At 38.9% G+C, this 24,426-nt stretch overlaps 1 protein-coding gene across 1 annotated transcript in view; it reads left to right on the top strand.

Annotated features, from left to right (window-relative positions):
* Nucleotides 1-24,426, top strand: part of TAFA2 (TAFA chemokine like family member 2) — a 379,759-nt gene that overhangs the window by 314,879 nt on the left and 40,454 nt on the right. The gene's annotated exons all lie outside the window — the stretch shown is intronic.

The raw sequence follows: 24,426 nt of genomic DNA on the forward strand, positions 1-24,426 counted from the left end.
CCCTTAGTATGTTCTCTTCCATATATCAAGTTATTGAAATATTACCCTTCTATAAGACTTAATTTTATTCCCATGGTCATTAATCTGAAACAATTAAAAAAATATGTTGTAGATGGATCCATTCAGGCAATTTTACTTTGATACAATGCATTTATTTTTCTGTTCTGAAACTGTAATCCTTTAAGACATGCAGTGTTATAAGCAATTTAAACTCTTTTGCACTGACAATACATTCTCAGAACTTAATGCAACAAAGTCGTAACTTCTCTTATGGAAGTAACCATGTCTTATTTGTATCTGTATTCCCCAGAGCACTTTTCACAGTTTCCACAAAACAGGAGTTCATTAAATATTTGATGAATGAATGAATGAATCTAAGACTTGTTATTATTAGCAGACCCTAGATGCAAGGCATAGCCAAAGAATTAGTTACTTTGAGAATAAATTCCTCATTCATTTTCTAAAGTGTACTTTATTTCAATTTTCTGAGAGAATAAAGTGTTATGACATGACTTTTTTGTAGCTATAAAATAGCTATATCTATTGTTGTTTTGCTAGAAGAGATAAAATGAGTTAGTATGCTTTTTACTGCCTAAATGTATGGCACTGATGAACACCCTACAAAAACTGTAGGCATAAAAATAACAAGATTACTTTCACAGCTGTATTAGTTATCTATTACTGCATAACAAGTTACTACAGATTTAGCAGCTTAAAACAACACACATTTATTGTCTCATGGTTTCTGTGGGTCAGGAGTCCAGGTATGGGGCAGGTGCGTTCAGTGTTTCAGGGTCTCAAAACTGGCTGCAATCTGTTTGTTGGCTGGTTCTGTGATCTCATCAGAGGCTCAACTGGGTAAGAATTGGTTTCCAAGCTCACTCAAGTAATAGGCAGAATTCATATCATTGAAGTGGTAGGACTGAGGCTTCCCTCAGCTCCTAAAGGCTAGTAGCAGATCCCTGTAGCATCTGTTTCCACTTCATGGCAGTTTTTCTTCACATCTGGCCAGGAAGAGAGACTCTAGAGCTAGTTTGCTAGTAAGACAGAGTCTTATATAATATAATCTCTAAGTGATGTCCCATACTTTTGCCATCTTCTTGCAAATCACACATCTCTCACACATACTGAGAAGGATGGGATTCTACAAAAGTGTGAACTCCAGGGATTGGCTGTTTTAGGGGCAAACCTCAATTCTCAGCAACAATGGCTTTTGGCAAGTGGTTCCTATTTGTGCATGCATGAGTCTGATCTCAGATTCTGCTATATTCTTTTATGAACGTCCCCTCCTCCAAGTTTTTCCCTAAATTTTCATGCCTGAATTCCTGCTGATAAATATAAGCATTAAAGGACCTGATGGGTTTGGAGAGGGAAGGAAGACTATATTTGCTGGTCATTTCAAGGACTGAAACCACTGCGGAATTCATACTCAGAAGAGAAGTTACACCGCTGAATGCTATGAGCAGAACAGAACCTGGGAGGTCATGTGGTACAACTACTTATTTCACTGACTTGCAAGCAGAAATGCGCAGAGGTTGAGTGATTTTCCTGGGATTGAAACTGCATTTGTGGCCTACCTGGAGACCCTGAGCACTTAGCAAAGTTAATAGGTAATAGCGCTAAAATTCATTCAGTTAAATAGAATTTACTGGCATTGGCCTTGATCCAAAGAAGGTTTTGAAACCATTTGTATAAAAAATTTAAAATTGATATTATAAAGTGAAAATTATACAGATTTTTTTGCTTATTTTGGGGCATAAAGAATAAAATTAAAAGATTCTTTTACACAACTTTTAAGCGAATTTTTTTTAATGTGTGTGGTAGCCATTAATTTATTTATAGATAATAAAAATGACTACCATGGTATTTCCTTTCAGTTAGATAAAACTCTATAGCGAAGAATAGAATTAATGAGCAGTCAAAACAGTCAGTCCTGAAGACATGGAACACCTTGAAAATGAACTTTGGCTATGGTCCTGGCTCTTTTTCTGTTCCTAGTTAGGCTCTACTCCTTGGAAAATATATTTGTGTTTCTCTAAACATGAATCATTTATTCATTTACTTATTTACATATTGATGTAGCTTACTTAGTATTTACTACATACTAGACAGTATGTTGGCCCTAGATATACAAAAGTCAAGACTTACTCCTTACTTTTAAGTATCTAGTGGAGAAGAAGGAAGGATAAACAAAATTATGATACAATATTCTAAGACTTTGGTGATATGAGCTACCACTGGATCAAATCCATAGGAAAAAGCAGTTTCTGCATCTGAAGAGCTAGGAAGGTCTGATATGTAACACCAGGAAGTTGCAAAGCGAATGAATATCTTGCCCTGTCTACTGGTTTCTTAGTTATGTAGCAGTTTTATTTTCCCTATATTTTACCTCTTCACGGTTACATTTTTTTCTGACTTAGAATGTTAAGTGGCTTTGAAGTTTCAGTAGATGGCGGCGGGGGGGGGGGGGCGGTGCAGATATGAAAGCAGCATCATTCATTTCCTTTACTACTTGATACTTCTCCCAATTTAAAACTGTTCAAGACCTCATGGCAAATGGGCACATGCTTTGATAAGTGTTGAAAGAGGCCGTTTATTCTGGAACTGTGGTGCTAAAGTTACAAGATTTAGGAGATGAGAGAACCATTTCTCAATATTTTGAATTAAGGCTTTTTTTCATCTTCAGCAAAGAGAAAAGGTGAACATTTTTATCTATAGTAGACATAGATTGAATTAGTCCACAAATTAATTTTATCTTTTAGTGCAAATGAATACTTCAGAATGAATGAGAAATTATTTGCAAGATTTATTCAAAACAGATTTTTCACGAAACCTATCATAAAATTTATTGCATTTATTGCTTTATATTATAACTGTTTTTCTCTAACTCATATTTAAATTAATTCATTTAATTACTTATAACTGTGGTTATAAAATGGAACTAACCATTCCAATTTATACCAGAGGCTGATTGTGAAACTCAAACACATGGGATAATACATAGGAAAATGTCCTATAAACTAAAAGCTCTACAGAAATGAAAATGATTCAAAATTTGATAAACTGAGTCCAAAATTCTAATTTCTTAGGTTTCTAAGACAAGTTTTGAAGCATGGCAGAAAATGAGTTAATTAAAAAAAAATTCTCTGAATTTAAATCCCACAAAGTCAGTTATAATTAATGTCTCTTGGAGAGGTGCTGGTGGAATTTTAAGGATGGAGGATAAGTATGTTCTTATTGGAGCTCATATTTACTAATTTATTTTAATATGAGTAACAATACAAATGACAGAGACAGTTTTCTAGAACAGCTCTTGTTTCTAAGGATCTCTCTCTCTCTCTCACTCTTCCCTTCCTTCCTTCCTTCTTTCCTTCCTCCCTGTTTTCTTCTCTCCTTTCTTCCTTGCAATCTGGTTTATTAGAAGACAACGTTCAGTAGGTTATCCAAAGGTGGAAATTCCAATTTAGGTTCTGAAGGAGAACTTTAATTTAACTGTAGATGTGTCTTGGTTTTCTTTTTATTTCATAACCACTTCCTAGATTAGCTATTAAAAAGAACCAATAAAAACAGATAGCATCTAATAAAAAATTGAGAATTTTGAAGCCATTAACCTGTATTATAGTTAATTTTCTGTATGAAGATATGGGTATTTTATCTTCTAGCTAAAGAAAGTAAGTTAGAAGACATGTTCATCTCACGTACAGCAATTAGTTCGAATTGTAATAAGATGTTTCAGTACTTCCATTTAACTGTTCTGTATGTGCGTGTGTGTGTGTCTGTGCAAAACCCTATCAACGAAGTGTCAACTCTACAGTGTCAACACCACTTTAAGCGGCACTGAGTGTATGGTAACAGAAGATTCATTGAATGTGTCTGTGAAAGACACACACAATAGGTTCCCCTTTCAAAATTATGCTGCACTCAGGGAAAGAAAGCCAAACAATGCAGAACTCTCGTACAGAGTGAGGAAATTCTGCTTTGAAATGGCTGTGGGAAACACAATTATAATAGCCTTAACATCATGGTAAGAGACATTCCTGGAAATGTTTCTCAAGATGGTAATAAGTCTTTAGGAAAGAAAAGGAGCTCATCATTGACTGAATATCTATTGTCTGCAGGTAATAATAAAAACAAACAAACAAACAAACAAACAAAACCAAAAACTGCCTCTCTCACTTACCAGTCAGGAGAGGTACAGACATCCTCTCAAAGTTTTGTGTATAGATACATCCACTGATTGTATAATATTTTTCAAAACAAAGAATAAGAACTCCATATACATACATGCCCCCTTGTTAAAAAAAAAAAAAGCTTATAGAATGTTAGTGCTAGAATTACAGGACATCTACTCTTACTCCTTCATTTTACATATGATCTCCAGAGACCATATGAGTTTCTGGAGAATTCCAGCTAGGGAAAAAAACATGGACTAGAGTCCATCTTCTTTTCCAAGTAGAGTTCCATTCATTTGGAGAGATTATATATTGAATGATTATATATTGTAATGATGAATAAGCTAACTACTGTTCTAGCCATCACACAGTGCACACAACTATTGAAAATCAACTTTGTACCCCACATATTTGTATAATAAATTATATTAAAAAATAAAATAAATGGAATTATACAATAAGGAATTGAGAGAGAGAGCACTGCATATTAGAATAAACTGAAAACTAATGAGGGAATGAATGTGGATATTGTAGCTAACTTCAGTTTGTACTTTACACATTTTTTGGATATGTTGAGACAAATTTTGGGTTAGGACACAATATAATATTGTTAATTATTAATGTCCAGTTGTTTGAACTATCTTCCCCTTCCTATGCCCACACCACCATTTTATAAACTTTTCATGTAGATCATAATGAAATGGATGCACATTGCCTCCCTATGTCATCGTTAATTCACAGTGTAATGGAATTCTTGACAGAATAAAGGGTGTTGGTAACTGTTGGGGTGGTAGAAAGTGATGTAAATGCAGTTTTCTTTAAGAATTCAACAGTGACTATTAAGACTTTTGCAAACTTTTTTTTCATGTTTTCTGGATAAAGTAAAATGGCTCCTTTGTATTTCAGCTAAACGTTTAATTAAATGCAGAGAATAAATAAAGATTTATTATTATTCCACAAATATGTCAGCAGATTTTTTTAAAAAAACAATAATTTTGGAACTTTAAACTTTTTTGGGGAAAGTTTTTACCCCCAGATGTTGGTACATTTATGAAATTTAATAAAGTTGCATGGGAATGGGCACTGAAAAATGCCTTCCAGGATATTTGTCAGATTCTCAGTATCAATTCATGAAATGGAAGCTAGAAGCTGTTCTGAGCTGTAGTCATTATGCAGTAGATAGCAAACATGTGTTTTCGACAAGTGAATAGTTAGCAAATTAGGCATCTGGGTGAAGTGGATTCTTAATTGCATAATTCACCCCTGAACATCTGCCAGAGGAAAAACAGCAAAGATAGCATAGAATCTGAGAAAAGATATAAGCTGATAAACAGGGAGTAATAATGCAGTATATAACAAGTTTTTGAATTTAGATCCTGAATATGTTTTCCACAACTAATAATACTTTTGTAATTATTCAAAGATACTTAGCTTTGCATAAGAGGTATTCTAAGGATATGAAATTTAGCTGGTTATAAGAGAAGAGATTAAATTTGCTTATTTTCACATTTTACCTTTGGAAAGATTTTGCAAGTATGAGAAATCCAGTGTATGCTATGGACTTGATGATTACAGATGGGATAAGAGGAATTAAAAATATATTCTTTGAAATATATTTTTGGGTAATCACAATTTTTCTAGTATATTTTAAGGCCTTAGGTTTTGAAAACATTTAACTTTATACATGTATTCATGCTATATTCTCTGTTTCTTTAAGTCAAAACTATTATTTCTTAGTGCTGTACACCTACTCCTTCCTATTGCTCTGTTTCTCACTAGGATAAGTAAATACAAACATGACCATGAGTCAGGTATACTCAACAACTTCACAGTAAAATATGTAAAAGAATCTAATTCATTAGTAATAATGGCTGGATGAGGGCTAGGTTTGTAAAATGTGATCTGAGAGGTAACATGAAAGAATGGAAAAGGCAAGGGTTTGAATCCTATCCCAACCTCTTACAACAAAAATGTCAAATATTTGTTAGTTAGCTTGATTTAATCATTCCATATTGCACTGAAAAATCATAACATTGTTTTGTGCCTCATAAATACAGACATGTGCCACATAATGATGTTTTGGTCAGCGATGGGTCCACATACATAGTGGTGGTCCCATAAGATTACAATGAAGTCGAAAAATTTCTATCACCTAGTGACATCACAGCAATCTTGTCATAGCACAATGTATTACTCACACGTTTGTGGTGATGCTGGTGTAAATAAACCTACTGCAAAATATGTTGACGAGGAGTGCCTAGTTTACTCATGGGGTGACCCTCCCAAAGGTCACCTTTAAGATGGAAACTTTTAAGATGGAAAGTCATGCATGAAAAGAATAAAATTCAGCACCAGTTAAAGGATGAGACACAAATGCAAGGCAGCTCACTGAATGTTTTTTATTCAGCGGGCACATCTGCTTTTATAGGGTTAGAAGAGAGCTGATAGGTTTGCTGAGGGCACGGGGCATTTGGGGATTGGATGGATTGCGTTGCTAAGGGGCCAGGAGCAGGGAGCCTGTGCTGACTGGCGTGCGATTTGTGTCGGCGGGAAGGAGGAGGCGGAAGAGAAGGGTAGCCAGCGCCATGATGGGGCGCGGCCGAAAGGGTTCTCATATGACCTAATATTCCTCCCTTTTTGTTTTGTTAGGAAAAGGGCGACGTTTCTCTTTCTGGCTACTTCCTGCTGGTAGGGGGCTTCGTTTGGGAAGGGGTTGGAGTGTCAGGGAGGGATATGGTCAGGAGACCCCATAATATGGTGGAATATAAAAGAACCTCGGGGGGGGGGTGAAATGGATGAAAGTTCCCTGCAGCCATAAGTTGATAATCTGTTGAGTCCACTCCTGATGTGTAAAAACTGGGTGTAGTAGCCAGGCACCGGAGGAAAGGGCATCTAGGAAGGCACCCATCGCGTCCTGTATGTTTCATCAGCATGTGGTGAGGAGTTTCCAAGAAGAGGCGGAGGGTTCATCAGTAGCTAGGAGCTGGTAGTTTCTAAGTAAAAGCTGGTTAAAAGTCTGGTTAGAAATTTTGCCCACTTGGGTTTGTAAAAACTTGAGTATACAAGGTAAAAAAAGGCATACCAGAAGGATTACAGAGAGGGGCCGAGGATGGGCCAAACCCAGGTGAGGAGAGGGTTGGACATTAGAGAGGAGAATGGGCTGGAGTCAGGTGGGGCATGCAGGCTGGTAGCTAATTCAGTGAGTTTAATGATGTTATTTTTTTACCACACCCGATTTGTTAATATAGTAACAATATTCTTCTCTTAGGAAGAGGCAGGTGTCACCTTTTTCTGCTGTGAGCAGATCAAGGGCTCTCCTGTTCTGGAGGATCACTTGGGCCAAAGAAGTTATTTGTTTTTGTAGGGAGGTTAGAGATTCTGCCGTGGATGTGAGGGCCCTTTCTAACTTGGATTTAATATCTTCGACAGCCCACAGAGAGTGGCCCAGGGCTCCTCCCGAGAGGCCGGCACTGGCGACGGAAATGGTTAAAGACATACCAACCAAGATAGGGAGGAAAGCCGCTCTTTTCTGTCGGTCTGGGGAATTAAGAAGGTGAAACATTTCTGAACTGGTGTATAGGGTGAGCTGGGGAACAACAGTTACGAGAAGGCAAGGAGAAGTTATGTTGGGGAGGAAAGTGGTGATAAGGGTTTTTTTGCACCAAAAAAAGGTTCCAGGCGATGCATGAGTAGTAAAGCAATTTCCGGGGGAAATGGATGGAACAGTCTGGTTTAAAAAGGACAGCATATCGGAGATGATCTGTAACTAAGTATATATAGGGGAGCCCGGGGCATGAAGGGAAGGGACATTTTCTAAAGAGGATATGATGTTCTGTTCATGATGTTTTATGTCTGTAGAGACAAGAGATATAGGGTCGTGAAGAGGAACATACTCATGGGATATTTCAAAAGTTCCGCAGGGGTGTGAAGCATAGCCACTACAGTAAACAGAAGCAAGGACCCTGGTAGCCCATTGGCTCTCCCATGGGTCCTGGATAGTCAAAGAACACTGTCGTTTGCCATTACACTGAAAAAGTCTCCTACCAGTAGGCTGTCCCATATACCCTAACCCCCAGTGGATCTTACATGACCAATACGGACAGCCGCCATAGGTGTCAGGCCACCAGCGGCAGTAATCGCAGGTCTGATCAAAGAGGAAGCAAAGGTAAGGGCGGTTGGCTTGTTTAACTAACTTGGAATTGGAAAGAGTGATAGTGACAGCCTCGGAGCAACCTTTGATGGAGCAGTCCGCAGTAGCGGCCAAATGGGTGACTTTGGTGTTTTTTTTGTTTGTTTGTATGACTCTCTCACCTTAAATCTCCATACGTAAGATGGAGAAGAAGAGGAACTTTGAGGAAGTATAAAGAGGAAGTGGAGGAGGATATAAAAAGTGTTAAGAATACTAAAAGGGAGCATCCTTGTGGTTGAGGAGAGGAAGAGCCGGAATGCGGGAAAATCGCAATTTCATGGGATTAGATGGGTCCGGAGTACAAGAATAAGAGGGAGAAGGAGTAGATGGAGGGGAGCCTCGGGACTCTTCTGAGATATCCTGGACACCGGTGGGGAATCTAGAAATGTGAATCCAGGGAGTAAAACGGTTACCAGGTAAAGAGAGTTTGGCGGCTGTAGGGGTGCAAAGAATAACTGGGTAGGGGTCCTCCCACTTGGGCGTGAGAGGTCCTTTTTCTTCTGGGGAGTTGTAATATACTAGTTGTCCAGGGTGGAGAGGCAAGATGTTTTGAGAGGAAGCAGGGTCAGGAAGAAGCCAATCTTGAAATTTCCAAAGTTCAGAGTGGAGATGGAAAAGGAGAGGTAAATTAAGGTCTGGCAGTATTGGACCCTGTGAGGGAGTGAGCCCTGGAGGTAAGAGGGGATGCCCATACATTATTTCAAAAAGAGACAACAGAGAGGGTTTTTTTGGAAGAGCCCTTATCCTGAGTAAGGTCAACGGGAGTAGCTGAACCCAGTCCAGGTGTAGTTCTAAGGATAATTTTGTTAAAATATTTTTAAGAGTTCTGTTGGATCTCTCTACCTTTCCGGAAGCCTGGGGATGATAGGGACAGTGTAAGTGCCACTGAAAAGAGAGAGCTTGGGAAACTTTCTGGGTAATCTGAGAGATAAACTCAGGACCATTGTCTGACTGTAATGCAGTGGGCATTCCAAATCTAGGGATAATTTGAGAGAGAAGGATGGACGCCACTGTAATAGCCCTTTTATTAGATGTGGGGAAGGCCTCTACCCATCCAGAGAAGGTATCTACGAACACTAGGAGATATCTGGTGCATCATACAGGCGGCATGTTAGTGACATCCACCTGCCAATCAGCTGCAGGTGTGTGACCTCTGGCCTGGTGGGAGGGGAAAGGTTTAGGTTTTAAAGGAGTGTTAATATGCTGGCAGACTTTACAAGTAAGGGAAATTTCTGTAGAAGGGCTTTATCTAAAGGGGTGAGCGTAAAGAAAGTTTGTAAAAAGATTGTTAAAGTTTGGGGGCTAGTGTGGAAGAGAGCATGTAGAAGCTGGAACAGGGCCGTATTGTCCGCGGGGGGTATGTCAGTGAGGGTGGCTAAAAGATGAGCAGGTTTATGTTCGGGATTCATGGCCGCTGTTCGTGCAGCCGCATCGGCCCTGGAATTGCCCTGTGTGATAGGGGAGTTGTCTTTCTGATGAGACTTGCAGTGAACGACCCCTAGCCGGACGGGCAGAAGAGAGGCCTCTATAAGTTTGGTGATAAGGGATGAATTAGTGATTGAGTTTCCTTTTGTGGTGAGTAGGCCCCGTTCCCTCCACACAGCAGCATGGGACAACAGGATGTGGAGAACATATTTGGAGTCAGTGTAAAGAGTGAGGGATTTACCTTGGGCTAAAATACAGGCTCTTGTAACTGCTATAAGCTCAGCCTGTTGGTTGGTAGTGCCTGGGGGTAGGGGTTTGGCCTCTATGATTTCGGTGAGAGAGGTTACGGTGTATCCTGCATAATGGGCAGAGTCCTGTCTGAAAGAACTACCGTCTGTAAACCAAATGTAATCGGGATGAGAGAGAGGTCCTTCTGAAATAGAGGAGTGACAGGGCAGGAAGTTTTCTAGGGCCTCCAGGCAATCATGGGAAGGGGTGCCTATACCTGAAGGACAAGGTATGGGAAGTAAAGTGGCAGGATTTAAGGGGTGGCACGGAAGAAAGGTGATGTCAGGGTTTTCGAAGAAGGAGGTGAGAAGGGACAAAACCCTGGACGGAGGGAGGGATTGAAGTCCCTTGTATGTCAGGAGATCCTTTAAGTGGTGGGGGGAAAGGATAGTTAATGGTGCCCCGAAAGTTAATTTGTATGCCTCCTTTTGTAAGAGCTGTCTGGCGGCTAGGGCCCTATGCAGGATGCCCATCCACGGACGGTGGGATCTAACTGCCTAGAAAGGTATGCTACGGGAGCAAAGGTGGGTCCATAATTTTGTCCCAACACCCCGAGTGCCTGTCCGCCCTTCTCATGGACGTACAAGAAGAAAGGTTTAGAGAGATCAGGGAGATGGAGTGCCGGCGCCTGTACAAGGGTCTGTCGCAATTTTAAAAAGGGATGGTGGGGGCAGTAGAGTAGGGGTTCATCAGGGGGACCCTTAGTTAGGTTATACAGAGGTCTGGCCAGGAGGGAATAATTTGGGATTTAAAAAGGGATGACTGAGGAGTTAATGAGGTGGGGTGTTGAAAGGCGAGTGAGTTGGCCGGAGACGGCCCTTTTTTTGTAAATCCTGAATGATGGGGCAAAGGCCAAGAAGGGCTGTGGTGGTCAGGGGATACTGGGCCTGGCATATAAACTTAGTGGGGTCCTTAAGCCTAATGTGTATTGGAGAACACTTTTCAGTGGAGGGGCTTGACGTGTCCCAGACAACTGTGTTGACAGGCTCAGTTAATATTGGAAAAGGAGGCCGTGAGTCCGAGTCATTGGCCAGGAGTGCTATAAAAAACTATGTGGTAGGTGAGGCATGGGAGGTGATGCTGGTCGTAACCCTGAGAAGGGAGAGAATATCTCTTCCCAGTAGAGGGATGGGACATTGGGGCATGACAAGGAAGGAATGTGAGAAGGGTGTGGAAACATCTTGCATTGTGCATGTTAATTGGGTGTGTTTTACAAGGGAAAATCTGTTTACCTCCTACCCCGACAATAGGAGAGGTGGAAGGTGTAGTTGGGCCCCAGAACTCCCTCAAGACCAAAAAAGTGGCTCCAGTGTCTAAGAGGAAGGAAATGGGGTGCCCATCCACTACTAGCTGCACCCTGGGTTCCTGTGTCCTGATGGTCATGGTCGGGAACAGAGACCCCAAGGCCCCATCAATCTTCTCCTGCTAGTTCCAACAGGTCAGGCTTAGATTGTGGGGTGATTGACCCCTCTCCCCTTTGGGTGGCAGGGCAATCAGATCCCCAATGGCCCCTTTTGTGGCATTTGGGACAGGGAGTGGTTGGAGGCCGAGGAGAGGGGCAAGCTTTTGCCCAATGTCCCTCTTTTCCGCATTTAAAGCAGGTTCCAGGGGGCGGCTTATGGGTTTGTGGGCGCCTGGGTTGTGGCTTTCCTTGGATTATTTGTGCAAGCATCTGAAAATTTGCCTGATCAGCTCTCTACTTGCGGCATTCCATTCCCTCCTCTCTATTATGAAAAACCTTAAAAGCCACCGTAAGAATTTCAGTCTGAGGAGTAGTGGGCCCCTGCTCTAGCTTTTTAAATTTAGCTCTAATGTTGGGGTAGCTCTGGGCTAGGAAATAGGTCATTAAAACATGACAACCATCTGGGGTTTCTGGGTCTAGATTGGTATATTGTTGAAGGGCCTTGGTTAACCTGTCTAAAAATTCAGAAGGGGTTTCTTCCTTTTTTTGTATTACTTCCTCCACCTTTTGGAAATTTACAACTTTTCAAGCAGCCTGTTTGAGGCCGGCTACAAGGCAGGAAGCAAAAACATCACAGGAATTTATGCCAATAGGGGTGTTATAATCCTATTGGGGATCCTGTTCTGGAACTGCATTGGGACCTGTAGGGTGGTTAGGATTAGTCCTGTGTGTTTCATCTGCATGGGCTCAGGACAATTCCCATACACACCTTCGCTCCTCAGGAAGGAGAGTGTTAGCTATCAACATGTATATGTCATGGTGTGTGAGACTGTAAGCCTGCAGGATCCACTGAAACTCCCTAACATAGGTGGTGGGGTCAGTGGTAAAGGAGCCCAGTTTCTTCTCTAATTGTGTGAGATCAGAGATGGAAAAAGGTACATGAACTCTGATTACCCCTTCTGGGCCAGCCACCTCTCAAAGCAGTGCAATAGTGGTAGGGACCAGAGGGAGCCCCTGTGATCTAGTCTGTGGAGGACTAAAAGGTTTTGTGGGAGGAGGGGAAATGGGGGGCAGCTGTGGAATTGGCCAAAGTAGGAGGGTCAAGAAGGGGTGGAGACTTACAGGCCAGGAGGGGATCTCCTTCCACTTTTTGAGGTGCTGGCAATAGTTAAAAAGGTCACAAAGGAGGTCTGGGTCTAGGGATCCCTCAAAAGGCCAATGGTTTTGGTTGTCCAGGGGGTACTGGGGCCAATCTTGAGTGCAAAATCTGATCAAGAGCTTTGGCTTAATATCTGGTGTAAGGGAGAGTACAGTAAGGTTTCTGAGTAAGCATTTGAGGGGCGAGGTTTCCAGAACGGATGAGGAGGCTCCCATTGTGAAGTGGACAGGGATAAGGAAATCAAGAGGAAGAGAAAAAGAGAAAATAAGGAAATGAATCCCTGGGCCGGAAGTGGGTCAGCAAAATCTAGGAGGCATCCCCTGAGGAGTTTGTGAGCCACAGAGGTTCTATAGGAACCGGATTAGGAAGAGAGTGAGGGTCATCACCCACACTTCAATCTCCCAGGAGGCACAGTGCCAGAGGCCACAAGGAACCTAGTACTAGGAGTTTTGGAACCCGTTTTAGCATCCAGAGAGAGAGAGAGAGAGAGAGAGAGAGAGAGAGAGAGAAAGCAGAAAGGAGCCTCCACCCTGAACCCTCACACTCAAAGGCTCCTGGAGAGAAGGGAGTGGATAGCCGGAGGGTCCACCATGACCGTAAAGGTCTTAATGGGGTGTAACTTTACATCTCTTAAGGGTGTCGGAGTCTTGTTGGTCGATAACTGCTCCACTGTAGCCCAGGAGAGGGTGGCAGCCCTCTAAGGAAGACTTACCCAAGGGTGGAAGCGGTGGTGAGTGCGAAGAGCCAGCTCTCAAAAAGGTGGATGAGAGTGAGCCACCTTGGTTGAGACGGAGACGGGACCCATAGTGGACAATCCCGCCTTCCTGGGTTTCAGCACCAATGAAAGGAATAAAATTCAGCACCAGTTAAAGAATGAGACACAAATGCAAGGCAGCTTGCTGGAGAAGGTTTTTTTATTCAGTGGGCACTTCTGCTTTTATAGGGTTAGAAGAGAGCTGGTAGGTTTGCTGAGGGCACGGGGCATTCAGGGATTGGATGGATTGCGTTGCTAAGGGGCCAGAAGCAGGGAGCCTGTGCTGATTGGTGTGTGATTTGTGCCGGCGGGAAGGAGAAGGCGGAAGAGAAGGGTAGCCAGCGCCATGATGGGGCGTGGCTGAAAGGGTTCTCATACAACCTAATAATGCATTTGTCACTTTAGGTTTGATCTCTAGTGAAAGAGCTGTGTACTTTAGAATGCTGAGTTTTTAAATTATCCCAATCCATCCCCGTGGCAAGATAATAGTTAATAACAGTTAGCTAACACTGAGTGCTTGCTGAGTGCCAGGCACAATCCCTATCTGTAATTTAATTTTCATAACTTTGTGCAGGTGATGTTATTCTAATCCTCATTTAAGAGATGAGGAAAGTGAGGCACAGAGAAACTTAATAACATCATTAGAATGCCCACACTCATGCAACTAGTGGCTAATGTAGATAATAGGAAAATTCATTGCTGTTCTCTTTCATAATACACTTTGTCACAATGATGAAATCGCTAAATGATGCATTTCTCAGAACATATCCCCTTCATTTAGCAACACGTGACTGCCTATACAACTACAATTTGTTAATAAAAAATAAATATGTACACTTAAACAAATTCATGGAAAAATAGAATTACAAGACAATATGAATATTTCCATGAGCTCTTTGAAGTACTCTTGCATTATTGGGGAAAATTGAATGAGATACTCCTTATGGGGTATTCTAATAAAGCAAAAGTTGGCACTCAACAATACTGTAATTTTCTTCACACTCAACCTTTCTTACTATATAAGTATTTTGAAAAGAATCTTTGGATATTAGAGCTAGAATGGAACTTATTGATTACTTAGTTCTAAGACTGTCATGTGCTCCTTGGAGTCTTGTGAGTTGGAAATATCTCAGGGGCCACCACAAGGAAGAATTTTCAAATATCAAGTGGGGATCTCTGGAATCCCATTTCAATATGCATCAGAGTGGTGCTCTGTTGGAGGGCTTTGATTTATACTTTGGTTTACAATAGCATTTGAAGAAGGGATGGCGCTGTTTAACAAAAGTTTGAAATCCACTAATTTTAGTACCTGCCATCCCAGTTTTACTGATGAGAAGACTGAGGCCCGGAGAGGTTGTATTACTCACCTAAAGTGAATAATTGTTTTAATATTTACCTATTAAGCATAGGTAAAAGGATATGAGTTCCGATATGAACAGTTTTTATGGAATGGGCTTTGACAGATTCTATTTGATAAATAAAAAGGCAGCTGTTACCACATAGAACAAAGAGAATGAGTTGAAGAGTTAATGAAGAGTATGAAGGATATAGAGAAAGTTGAGGCTTTAGAAAAATGATCTGATTTTGGGGTGTTGATTTTGTATTCTGCAACATTCCTGAAATTGTTAATTGCTAGTCATCAGAGAAATGTAAATCAAAACCACACTGAGATATCATCTCACCCCAGTAAGACTGCCTATTATTAAAAAGACTGAGAGTAATAAATGCTGGCAAGATTGTGGGGAAAAGGGAACTCTCCTACACTGTTGGTGGGACTGTAAATTAGCACAGCCATTGTAGAAAACAGTATGGAGGTTTCTCAAACAACTACAGATAGATCTACCATATGATCCAGCAATCCCTCTTCTGGGTATATATCCAAAGGAATGGAGATCATCATGTCGAAGGGATACCTGTACTCCCATGTTCATTGCAGCTCTGTTTACAATAGCCAAGACATGGAACCAACTTAAATGTCCTTGGACAGATGACTGGATAAGGAAAATGTGGTATATATACACAATGGAATACTACTCAGCCATAAAAAAGAATGAAATTCTGCCATTTGCAGGAACATGGATGAGTCTAGAGAAAATTACGTTAAGTGAAATAAGCCAGATAAAGAAACAGAAATACTGCATGTTCTCACTTATAACTGGCTGCTAGGAAGGAAGGGAGGGAGGGAAGGAGGGAAGGAGGGAAGAAGGAAGGAATGAAGGAAAGAAAGAAAAGACCACAACAATACGTTGAACTTTCAGAAGGAGAGAACAAACCTAAAGGATACTAGAGATGGGGATAGGGAGGAAGGAAGTTTTGGAAGTGATAGGCTGGGCAAAGGGCATAAAGAAATATCATGATTTGTAAGAATGAATAAGCTAATAATAAATAAAAAAATTAAAAATAAAAAAGAAACATGATCTGAGCTGATTGGCTGAAAGTCCCCATACAGGAAGATGTGGATTCCATTCTTATAGTGAGGACAGCAGGCATTCTGCTTGAATTGTGAGAAAGAATGATATAGCACATGCCAGATGCCTGGACAGTCTATTTTGGTAGTTGGCAGCCTTGGGTGTTGCTGAAGGATGACGGAAGCCAGGAGTGAAGGTAACTGAACAACAGAAGCTCCCTAGAGCCATCACTGTGATTTAAAGTTTCTGAAAATGAAGTTTGGAGCATTTGGGGAAAAAAAAATGCCTGGAGGAAGATAGAGGTTGCTTGAGGAGGCTACAGAATTGTGTCAATATGTCATTTTGAGGTAGCTGATTTATGTATTTTTTGGCCATTTTTATATATCACTGTTATTGCTTTTTGCTAAAATTCACTCATCGTGGCCTTTTTATGGCTGCTCTGTGCTGCGCTAATCTGCATCAGAACTGGAAAGAGTTATGGCATCAGTCATCAAAGACCCAGGGCATACCTAGTTGCCACTTAACACAAAAAACATCTTTAAAGTGCTAACTTTAAGATGACCTTTGGAGTAGGAAAAATAAAAGGCTCTGTCTTGGGAGAAAAAATTCTTTTCTGGGAATTGATTGTGCATATTTAAGATTTCCAGTAAGTCAAAACTGTATGATATATGTTTCTCATCATATATATTCTATATCTATAGCATATTTTGGCACTTTAGTCTCTTAAAAATATTATCCTAATAATAATTAGAACATATTATCCTAACATGTATTATTTTCACTTTTATAATAATAATAATTATTGTCACTTTGTGACTGACTAGGCCCTATCCCATGCAGGTAGTAAAGGAACATACATTTATTTCTATTTACTGCTTAAGAAATTAAGACTCTGAAGTGAATTTACTTGTCAAAGTTGCCAGTCCTATTATGTGTGAGGTGAGGTTTAACTATCTTGTCTTCTTAATTAAATCCACTTTTCATTCACTATATCAGGATGTCCTCATGTAGGCTATACTGAAACTGTACATGTCACACTGCTTGATGTATTGTCTCAGTCTTTGTATTTATGTATAGTCTCTTCAAACAGATTGTGAGCTATTGGAAATAGTGACAAAATCTTTTTGTTTCTTTTGTTCTCCCAAACCTAGTAGGCAGTAAATACATCTCATAATCTTCAAAGGAATACATATTATAATATGTATCATAATAATAGCTATCTCAGTGTCAGACCCTGTGCACACACACATACAAAAATAGGCAATATCTTTGTCCTTCAAGTGTTCAGTCAGATAGGAAAAGGACAATAAATCCAGCAATAAGTATGGCTGCCTCCTTGTCCTTCAAGTCTCAGCTTGAATGCCTCCTGCATAAAGGCTTCTCTGAATCCTGTTCTAAAGATGTTTCCCTCCCCTAAACTCTAATACATCTTGTCATTTCCTGAGAAACGGCTCCATTTAAAATAGCCCTGAGATGGGCCGGCCCGTGGCTCACTCGGGAGAGTGTGGTGCTGATAAAATAGCCCGGAGACCCACATCATCTTGTTTTATTTTCACTATAATGTTTTTTTCCTATATTTTTAATTTATTTACTTGGTTTATTATCTATCTTTTTCCACTAGAATAAAAGCTCCATGAGAACAGGCACAATGTTTGTCTTGTTCACTGCTCTCTGCCCAGCTCTTAGAAAAGCAGGTGCACAATAAAGATTTAGTGGATGAAGGAATAATTTTACCTGACCTCATAGCTTTAAATACTAACTACTGATGACTCCCAACTTTATCTCTAAAATTTATATCTCCAACCTTTACCTCTCCACTGAGCCCAAGGTAAATATTTGATTGCCTATTTCTTATCTCTGCTTGAATATCTAATAAACATCTGAAACTTAACACTTTCAAAATAGAATTCTTCATTTTCCCTTTTTCCTCCTTTGATGAACCTCTGTCTTTTACAATCTTCCCAGTTAAATAAGTGTTGTCACCACCTACCTACTTGTTCAAATCAAAACTTAGAGATCCAATCCAATGCCTATTCTATCAGATTTGCCTACAAAATATTTCTAAGATATATATCCACTTTTCTATTATTTCTGCTACTACCACTCCACTCCATGACACTAGCATCTTTCACATGAATTAGTTAATGCAAGAGTCTTCTGTATTAATTTCCTATTGCTGCTGTAACAAATTACCACAAACTTTAGTGACTTAGAACAACACAAATTGATTATCTTACAGTTTTCCTGGTCAGAAGTCCACAATGAGATACGCTGGGCTAAAATCAAGGTGTCAGCAGGGCTTTGCTTCTTCTGGAGGCTCTAGGGCAGAATCTGCTTCCTTGTCTTTTCTACCTTCTGGAAGCCACCTGCGTTCCTTGGCTTGCAATCCCATCCTTTATCTTCAAAACCAGCATTACAGCATCTTTTAATCTCTTTCTCTCTGCTCCATTGTCACATTGTCTTTTCTGACTTTAACCCCTTACCTTCCTCTTATAAGGATCTTTGTACATTGGGCCCACCCAGATAACCCAGGATAATCTTCCCATCTCCAGATCCATCATTTAATCACATCTGCAAATCCCTGTAACATGTTCACAGGTCCTGGGATCTAGAATGCAGATATTTTTGTGGGAGAGGGTTATTACTCTGTCTAGCACACCTTCTAAATGTGCTTCTTGCTTCTACTCTTACCTTGTTTGAAACTTTTTTCCTCAAACAGCCAATATAGGTTTTAAAAACTTGAATCAGATCTTGAACATATTCAGAGGGAGTTTAACCAAACTCTCCTCTGATTAAAACCCTTTGATGTCTTTCCATTGAACTCAGAATAAAAATGAACTTCTTATGTTGGTTCACAAGGCCATGCATCGTGGAACTCCTGCCACCTCCACAGCCTCATCTTGCACCTTGCTCACCATGCCACTCCAGTTCCCTTTATGTTTACCCAGTGTGCTGATACCTTCTCCCCCCTCAAGGCATAGCACTTTCTGCTCCTTCTGGCATGAATGATCTTATTCAAATTCCTCAACTGGCTACCGCTTACCTTATTTTCCATGTCCAGGACTTTTTGCTCTTTATCATATTGCTACATTTATTTCTCTCATTGAGATAATCATACTCTGCAGTTATTCTGCTTATTATTTACTATCTGTAGCTTTTTCTAGAATATAAGCTTCCTTGTGGCAACAGTTTGATATATCCGTTAGTATGTCAATGTGCCCCAATATTTATCACAAGATCTGGAATTTGAATTTGTTGATGTGTGATAAACGGATGTCTCGGTAATAAAAAAAGTAACCCCTTTTGAGGACCAATTATATGCTTTACATGATTTAATTCATCTAATCTTCACAGGAGTATGAGGTAGGTACACTTATTATCCCCATTTTGTAGATGAAGAAACTGAGATGCAGAGAGGTAAAATGATCTTCCCAAGATCATAAACTAGTAAGAAAATAAATTTCAACCCAAGCAGTGTGACTGTAGAGCCTATATTCTTAATTGCTGTATTACACTGGTAGTTTCAGCCAGTAAAATTGGTGGGGGATGGGGGTGGAGAGGGATAAATAGGAAAATGAGAGTTTTAGCTTGAAGGAAGAGATTTAAAAATGCAAATAAATAATAAAAATACTAGTAATATTTACCATATTCTTGTTATTGAAAAACTTTCCCTAAAGGAAAAAACTCATAAAAGAGAAAATTGATAGATTTGCTGCTCTGAACATTGAGAAGTTTTGTATGACAGAAATGTCAAAAATTAATTATATACAAATGGCAAACTGGGATATGATCTGCAGTATATATGACAGAAAAAAGGTTAATATTCTTACTATATAAAGCACTCAGAAAAATAAGCAAGAAAATGATAAACAACGTTTTTGACAGTAGAACACAAGTTTTACTTACTTGTTTAAAAAGTTTCTTTTTAGCTATATTGAGGTATAATTAACAGATAAAAAGATTGTATAGTCAAGGTGTACAATGTGATGTTCTGATGTACGTATATATTGTGGAATGATTACCACAAGCTAAGTAACATATACATCACCTCACATAGTGACTTTTCTATTTTTGTGGTGAGAATTCATAAAATCTACTCTCTTAGCCAATTTCAGGTATACAATACAGTATTGTTAACTATTATCAGCATAATGTACACTAGGTCTCCAGAACTTACTCATCTTATAATGGCAAATTTGTGCCCTTTGACCAATATCCCTCCATTTCCCCCCCAACCCCTAATTACCAGTGTTCTACTCTCTGTTCCTATGTATTCAACATTTTTCGATTTTACATAGAAGTGAGATCACGCAGTATTTTTCTTTCTGTGTCTGGTTTATTTCACTTAGAAAAATGTCCTCCAGGTTCATCCACGTTGCTGCAAATGTTAGGATCTCTTTCTTTGTTAAGGATGAATAAAATTCCATTATATATATACATATGTATGTACATGTGTGTAAATATATTTGTGTGTATATATGTACATATATGTAATATGGTAATATAATTGTGATATATATATATACTAGGGGTCTTCAAAAGTTTATGAAAAAATTCATATTATCCTTTAATTCCATTTTTCCTTGAACTTTTTGAAGTACCCTCATATGTAACTATTTCTTTATCCATTTATTGTTGTTTCCATATCTTGGCCATTGTGAATAATGCTGCAGTGAACATGAGCACAGGTATCTCTTCAATGTACTGACTTCAAGTCCTTTGGGTATATATCCAGAAGAGGAATGCTGGATCATTTGGTAGTTCTATTTTTGTTAGAGCGGCTTCCATCTAATTCATTCCCACCAACAGAGTATCTGTTCCCTTTTCTCCACACCACTGCCAACATTTATTCCTTGTCTTTTTGATAATAGCCATCCTAACAGGTGTGAAGTGATATTTCATTGTGGTTTAGATTTGCATTTCCCTGATGATTATTGACGTTGAGTATTTTTTCATATACCTTTTGTCCACTTGTATGTCTTCTTAGGAAAAATGTTTATTTTTAAATGAGGTTATTACTATTATTATTATTGCTATTGAGTAGTGCAAGTTCCTCACATATTTTGGAATTTAACACCTTATCTGATATAAGGTTTGAAAATATTTTGTCCCCATACATAGGCTGCCTTTTTGTTTGTTGATTGTTTCCTTTGCTGTGCAGATGCTTTGTAGTTTGATGTAGGCTCATTTACTTATTTTCACTTTTATAGCCTAAGCTTTTGGTATGATATCTAAAAAGTTTTGCTAAGGAATTTTCTGCTATGTTTTCTTCAAGGGGTTTTATAATTTTAGGCCTTACATTCAGGTATTTTATCTATTTCAAGTTGATTTTTATGTATGGTATAATATGAACCCAATTTCATTATTTTGCAAAAGATAAATAATTTTACAAACAACAAATATATGACTAGGCAATTCACTAGAAAGTCATGCAAACTGTGAAAAAGTATGAAAAAAGTTCAGCTTGCTGATAATCAAAGAGGTGCAAATTAAAGCAATGAGATTCTTTCAAACATAAAATTGGCAGTTTAAAAACAGGCTGTTTATCACAGTGAATAATGATAGTTTAAAAATAAGTACAATCTAATTTTCTAATAATTGGGTGCTGTTAAATGTGTTATGATCTAGCAAATTGATGGAATGCTATACAATGATTACAATGATGAAGTTTTAAAAGTAGGCTACACAACAGTAAGGATTGTTTGATTCTGTTTTTGCAAAGCATTCTTATGTTTATATTTTTTAGGAAAAATTAAGGAAGGAGATAATAGCAAAAAGTTAGGTTATTTCTCATTTTTATTTATCTGTATTTTCTGAATTTTCTTACATTAACACCCTTAACTAACATGGGATGCTGTGTTTGGGGCTCTTGGGTAGTCCTAGTTAACCAGCTTCCCCAAGGGTGACTTCTCCCCTTTAGTCTGATTCATATCAAAGATGAGTCTTAGACAACATCTGATGCTCAGGCAGTTTATTCTGACAGCTCTCTTACAAGACAAATAGCAGGAGCAGGCCTATGGAATAAGCCAGATATAGTCAGGGGTCAGATGACTGCCTAACTGGTAGGGTCTTTGTCTGGAGGCCATTCTCAGAGTTTGGGGGATTTTTCTTCCTTTCTTATACCTGTATGCTGTCCAGATCAGTTTCCAAGTGTTTCTTTCATAAAGGGAGTTTAAGCTATTCATGAAAGGATAAGCTTTGTTTTGAAGTCTGTAGGAGTTCCATCTGTTCTGAGGTGGTGTTGTACCCTGGAAGTCCCTCAGCCAGGATTGGATATCCCCAGGTTGCATCATACTACTAAGTGACACATAGTGTCGGCTCTGAGAGATGTTTGAGTGGGCCTTATGGCTATCACTAATCTTATAGCAATGATATGCCTTTTATGGTATACTACATGGAGTGTGTGTCGGGGGAAAGATGAGGCTCTTCAGGCTCTAACCCTGTAGTTTACCCACACCCGATCATTAGATTTACCTACCTGGTATAGAACTCTGCTAATGGATTCTGTCATCTACTTAACAAAGTAAAAAAACTTAGCTTGATATTCAAGATCCACTCTCAACTGGTCCCAACTTGTCTTTCTAACTCTTTGCTAATCCATTTCTTATTCTTGATTATAGATATTTATGTGTCTCCTTGGAAGGTTTTTCCCCTACTTCTGTCTATTGAATTCTACCCATTTGTTAAGGGCCAGATGAAATGCTATTATCTACAAAGATAGTACTCTGACTCCCTGCTAAAAGTGACCTTTCTCATCTAAATTGTGATAATATTCTGCAATACTGTAGAATATTTACTATGTACTGTATTTTATTGTAGTTATTTTTGTACATGGTTTATGTTCCCAAGTAGTTTTTAATATGCTTTTGTCATGGTCTGTGTCCTTTACATATTCTTATTTACTAGAGTCTTTAAATATCATCATACCCTGCACACAAACCCTCCCTAATTGAATGAATAATGAACTTACAAGTTTGCTTTATTCTTATTGGTTTCTTAATATTATTTTTATTCAGTAGCCACATAATAATCTTCTAATTGGTGGAGTGTTTTAAATCCCTTCTCTGCCAAATAATACCTATATACCTATATAATCTTGGGCAAGTCACCTAACATCTCTATGCTTTATGTTCTACAACTGTAGGGGTCTTCTTAATTATGATAGTGCATGTGAAATAGCACATTGTAAGCATTCAATAAATGTCATCCAAATTATAAAAATAATGTCCATTTTATGTTATTATTAATATTTGTATGTTAATCTGTTGACATTAACATTTAAAAGTCTCCCTTTTTGAGAATTATTAATTTTTATTTAGATGTAATTTATAACATCAATATAGTTTTTTATTTATTTATTTTTTAATGTGTAGTAATTCAACTACATGAATTAATTAAGGTTATTCTAGCTTCTGTAAAAATAAACCACCAAATCTTAATAGGTTAACACAAGGTGAAAAGTACAATTGCCCCTGGTTGGCAGTGGCAGGAATGGTGATAGCTTGTTTTAGTTCCACCAGTCTTCCAGAAATCCAGACTGAATGAACTCTTCCTTCTGCACATGATTTACAAGGTCACCTTAGGGTAGTACTGCCAAATGGCTAGTGAGGGGGAAGAGAAGGATCACTAAGGATTGTATAGTAGATTCTTATGACCCAGATCTAGATGTGGGATACCTTACTTCTTCCCTATGCTATTGGCCAGAACTTAGTCACATGGCCTCACCATGCACAAAGGAAGCTGGGAAATGTAGTCTCTAGCTGGGCAGCTGCTTTCCAACAAGAACTTTTAAATATGGGGTACAAATCTTTGGGAAATAACTAGTCATTTCTGCCACATTATTTAAATTTTATTAATGCTTATATGTTATTAGAGCAGTCACATTTAATTAATAGGAATCATATTTTGTGGAACAATAAGTCTAATCTGCTCTTGGTTGCCAGCACACTCTCCTAATCATCTCTTCTTTATAGGAGACTACATTTAATCCTCTTAAGAGTACTTGATAAGTGGGAACATCTATATTTTAAAATATAGGAGTCATGAAAAATTATATATATCTATTTTTTTAAAAAGCCAAAATAATAGCTAAAACTTTTTAAACAATTTTCCCCCGTTAGAGAAAGAGTAGAACTCATTCTAGGAATATAAGTTTAAGTTTGATACACTGAAAGTCAAAGAGGCAGAAATCCTTAAAATGTTGAGCAGGGCTTATTTTGAAGAAAGATTATGGTGCACATTTATCAATATTTGGGAAAACTGTAAATTATACAGAATATGAATAGGAAACTCGTGTTTATTTTTATGCAAGGGAAGTCTTTGTTCAGATGACAAAGATCATGGGAAAGGAAATGTGATTCCCAAGAGTACTCTAATGAATTCCTACGATTCCCTTGAGGTTGTGGAGGGGCAGCCTATTATGTCTGCAGAAAACATTGTGGGATTAGGAAGTGTATTAAAATTGCCACCTGGAAGTTGGCACATTGACCTCCAACTTAAGTCACCTATGCTTGGAGGTATTGTGATCTACCTTCCTGTGTTAGTGGTGGTTGTTAAAGCTGAGAAGGGCTTGGCACTTTGTGTTGATAGTATATTATAACAAGAGGGTGAAGTAGGTTCAGAAGAGAAC

Source organism: Cynocephalus volans, chromosome 12, assembly GCF_027409185.1.
Source record: "Cynocephalus volans isolate mCynVol1 chromosome 12, mCynVol1.pri, whole genome shotgun sequence".
NCBI classification, from domain to species: Eukaryota; Metazoa; Chordata; class Mammalia; order Dermoptera; family Cynocephalidae; genus Cynocephalus; species Cynocephalus volans.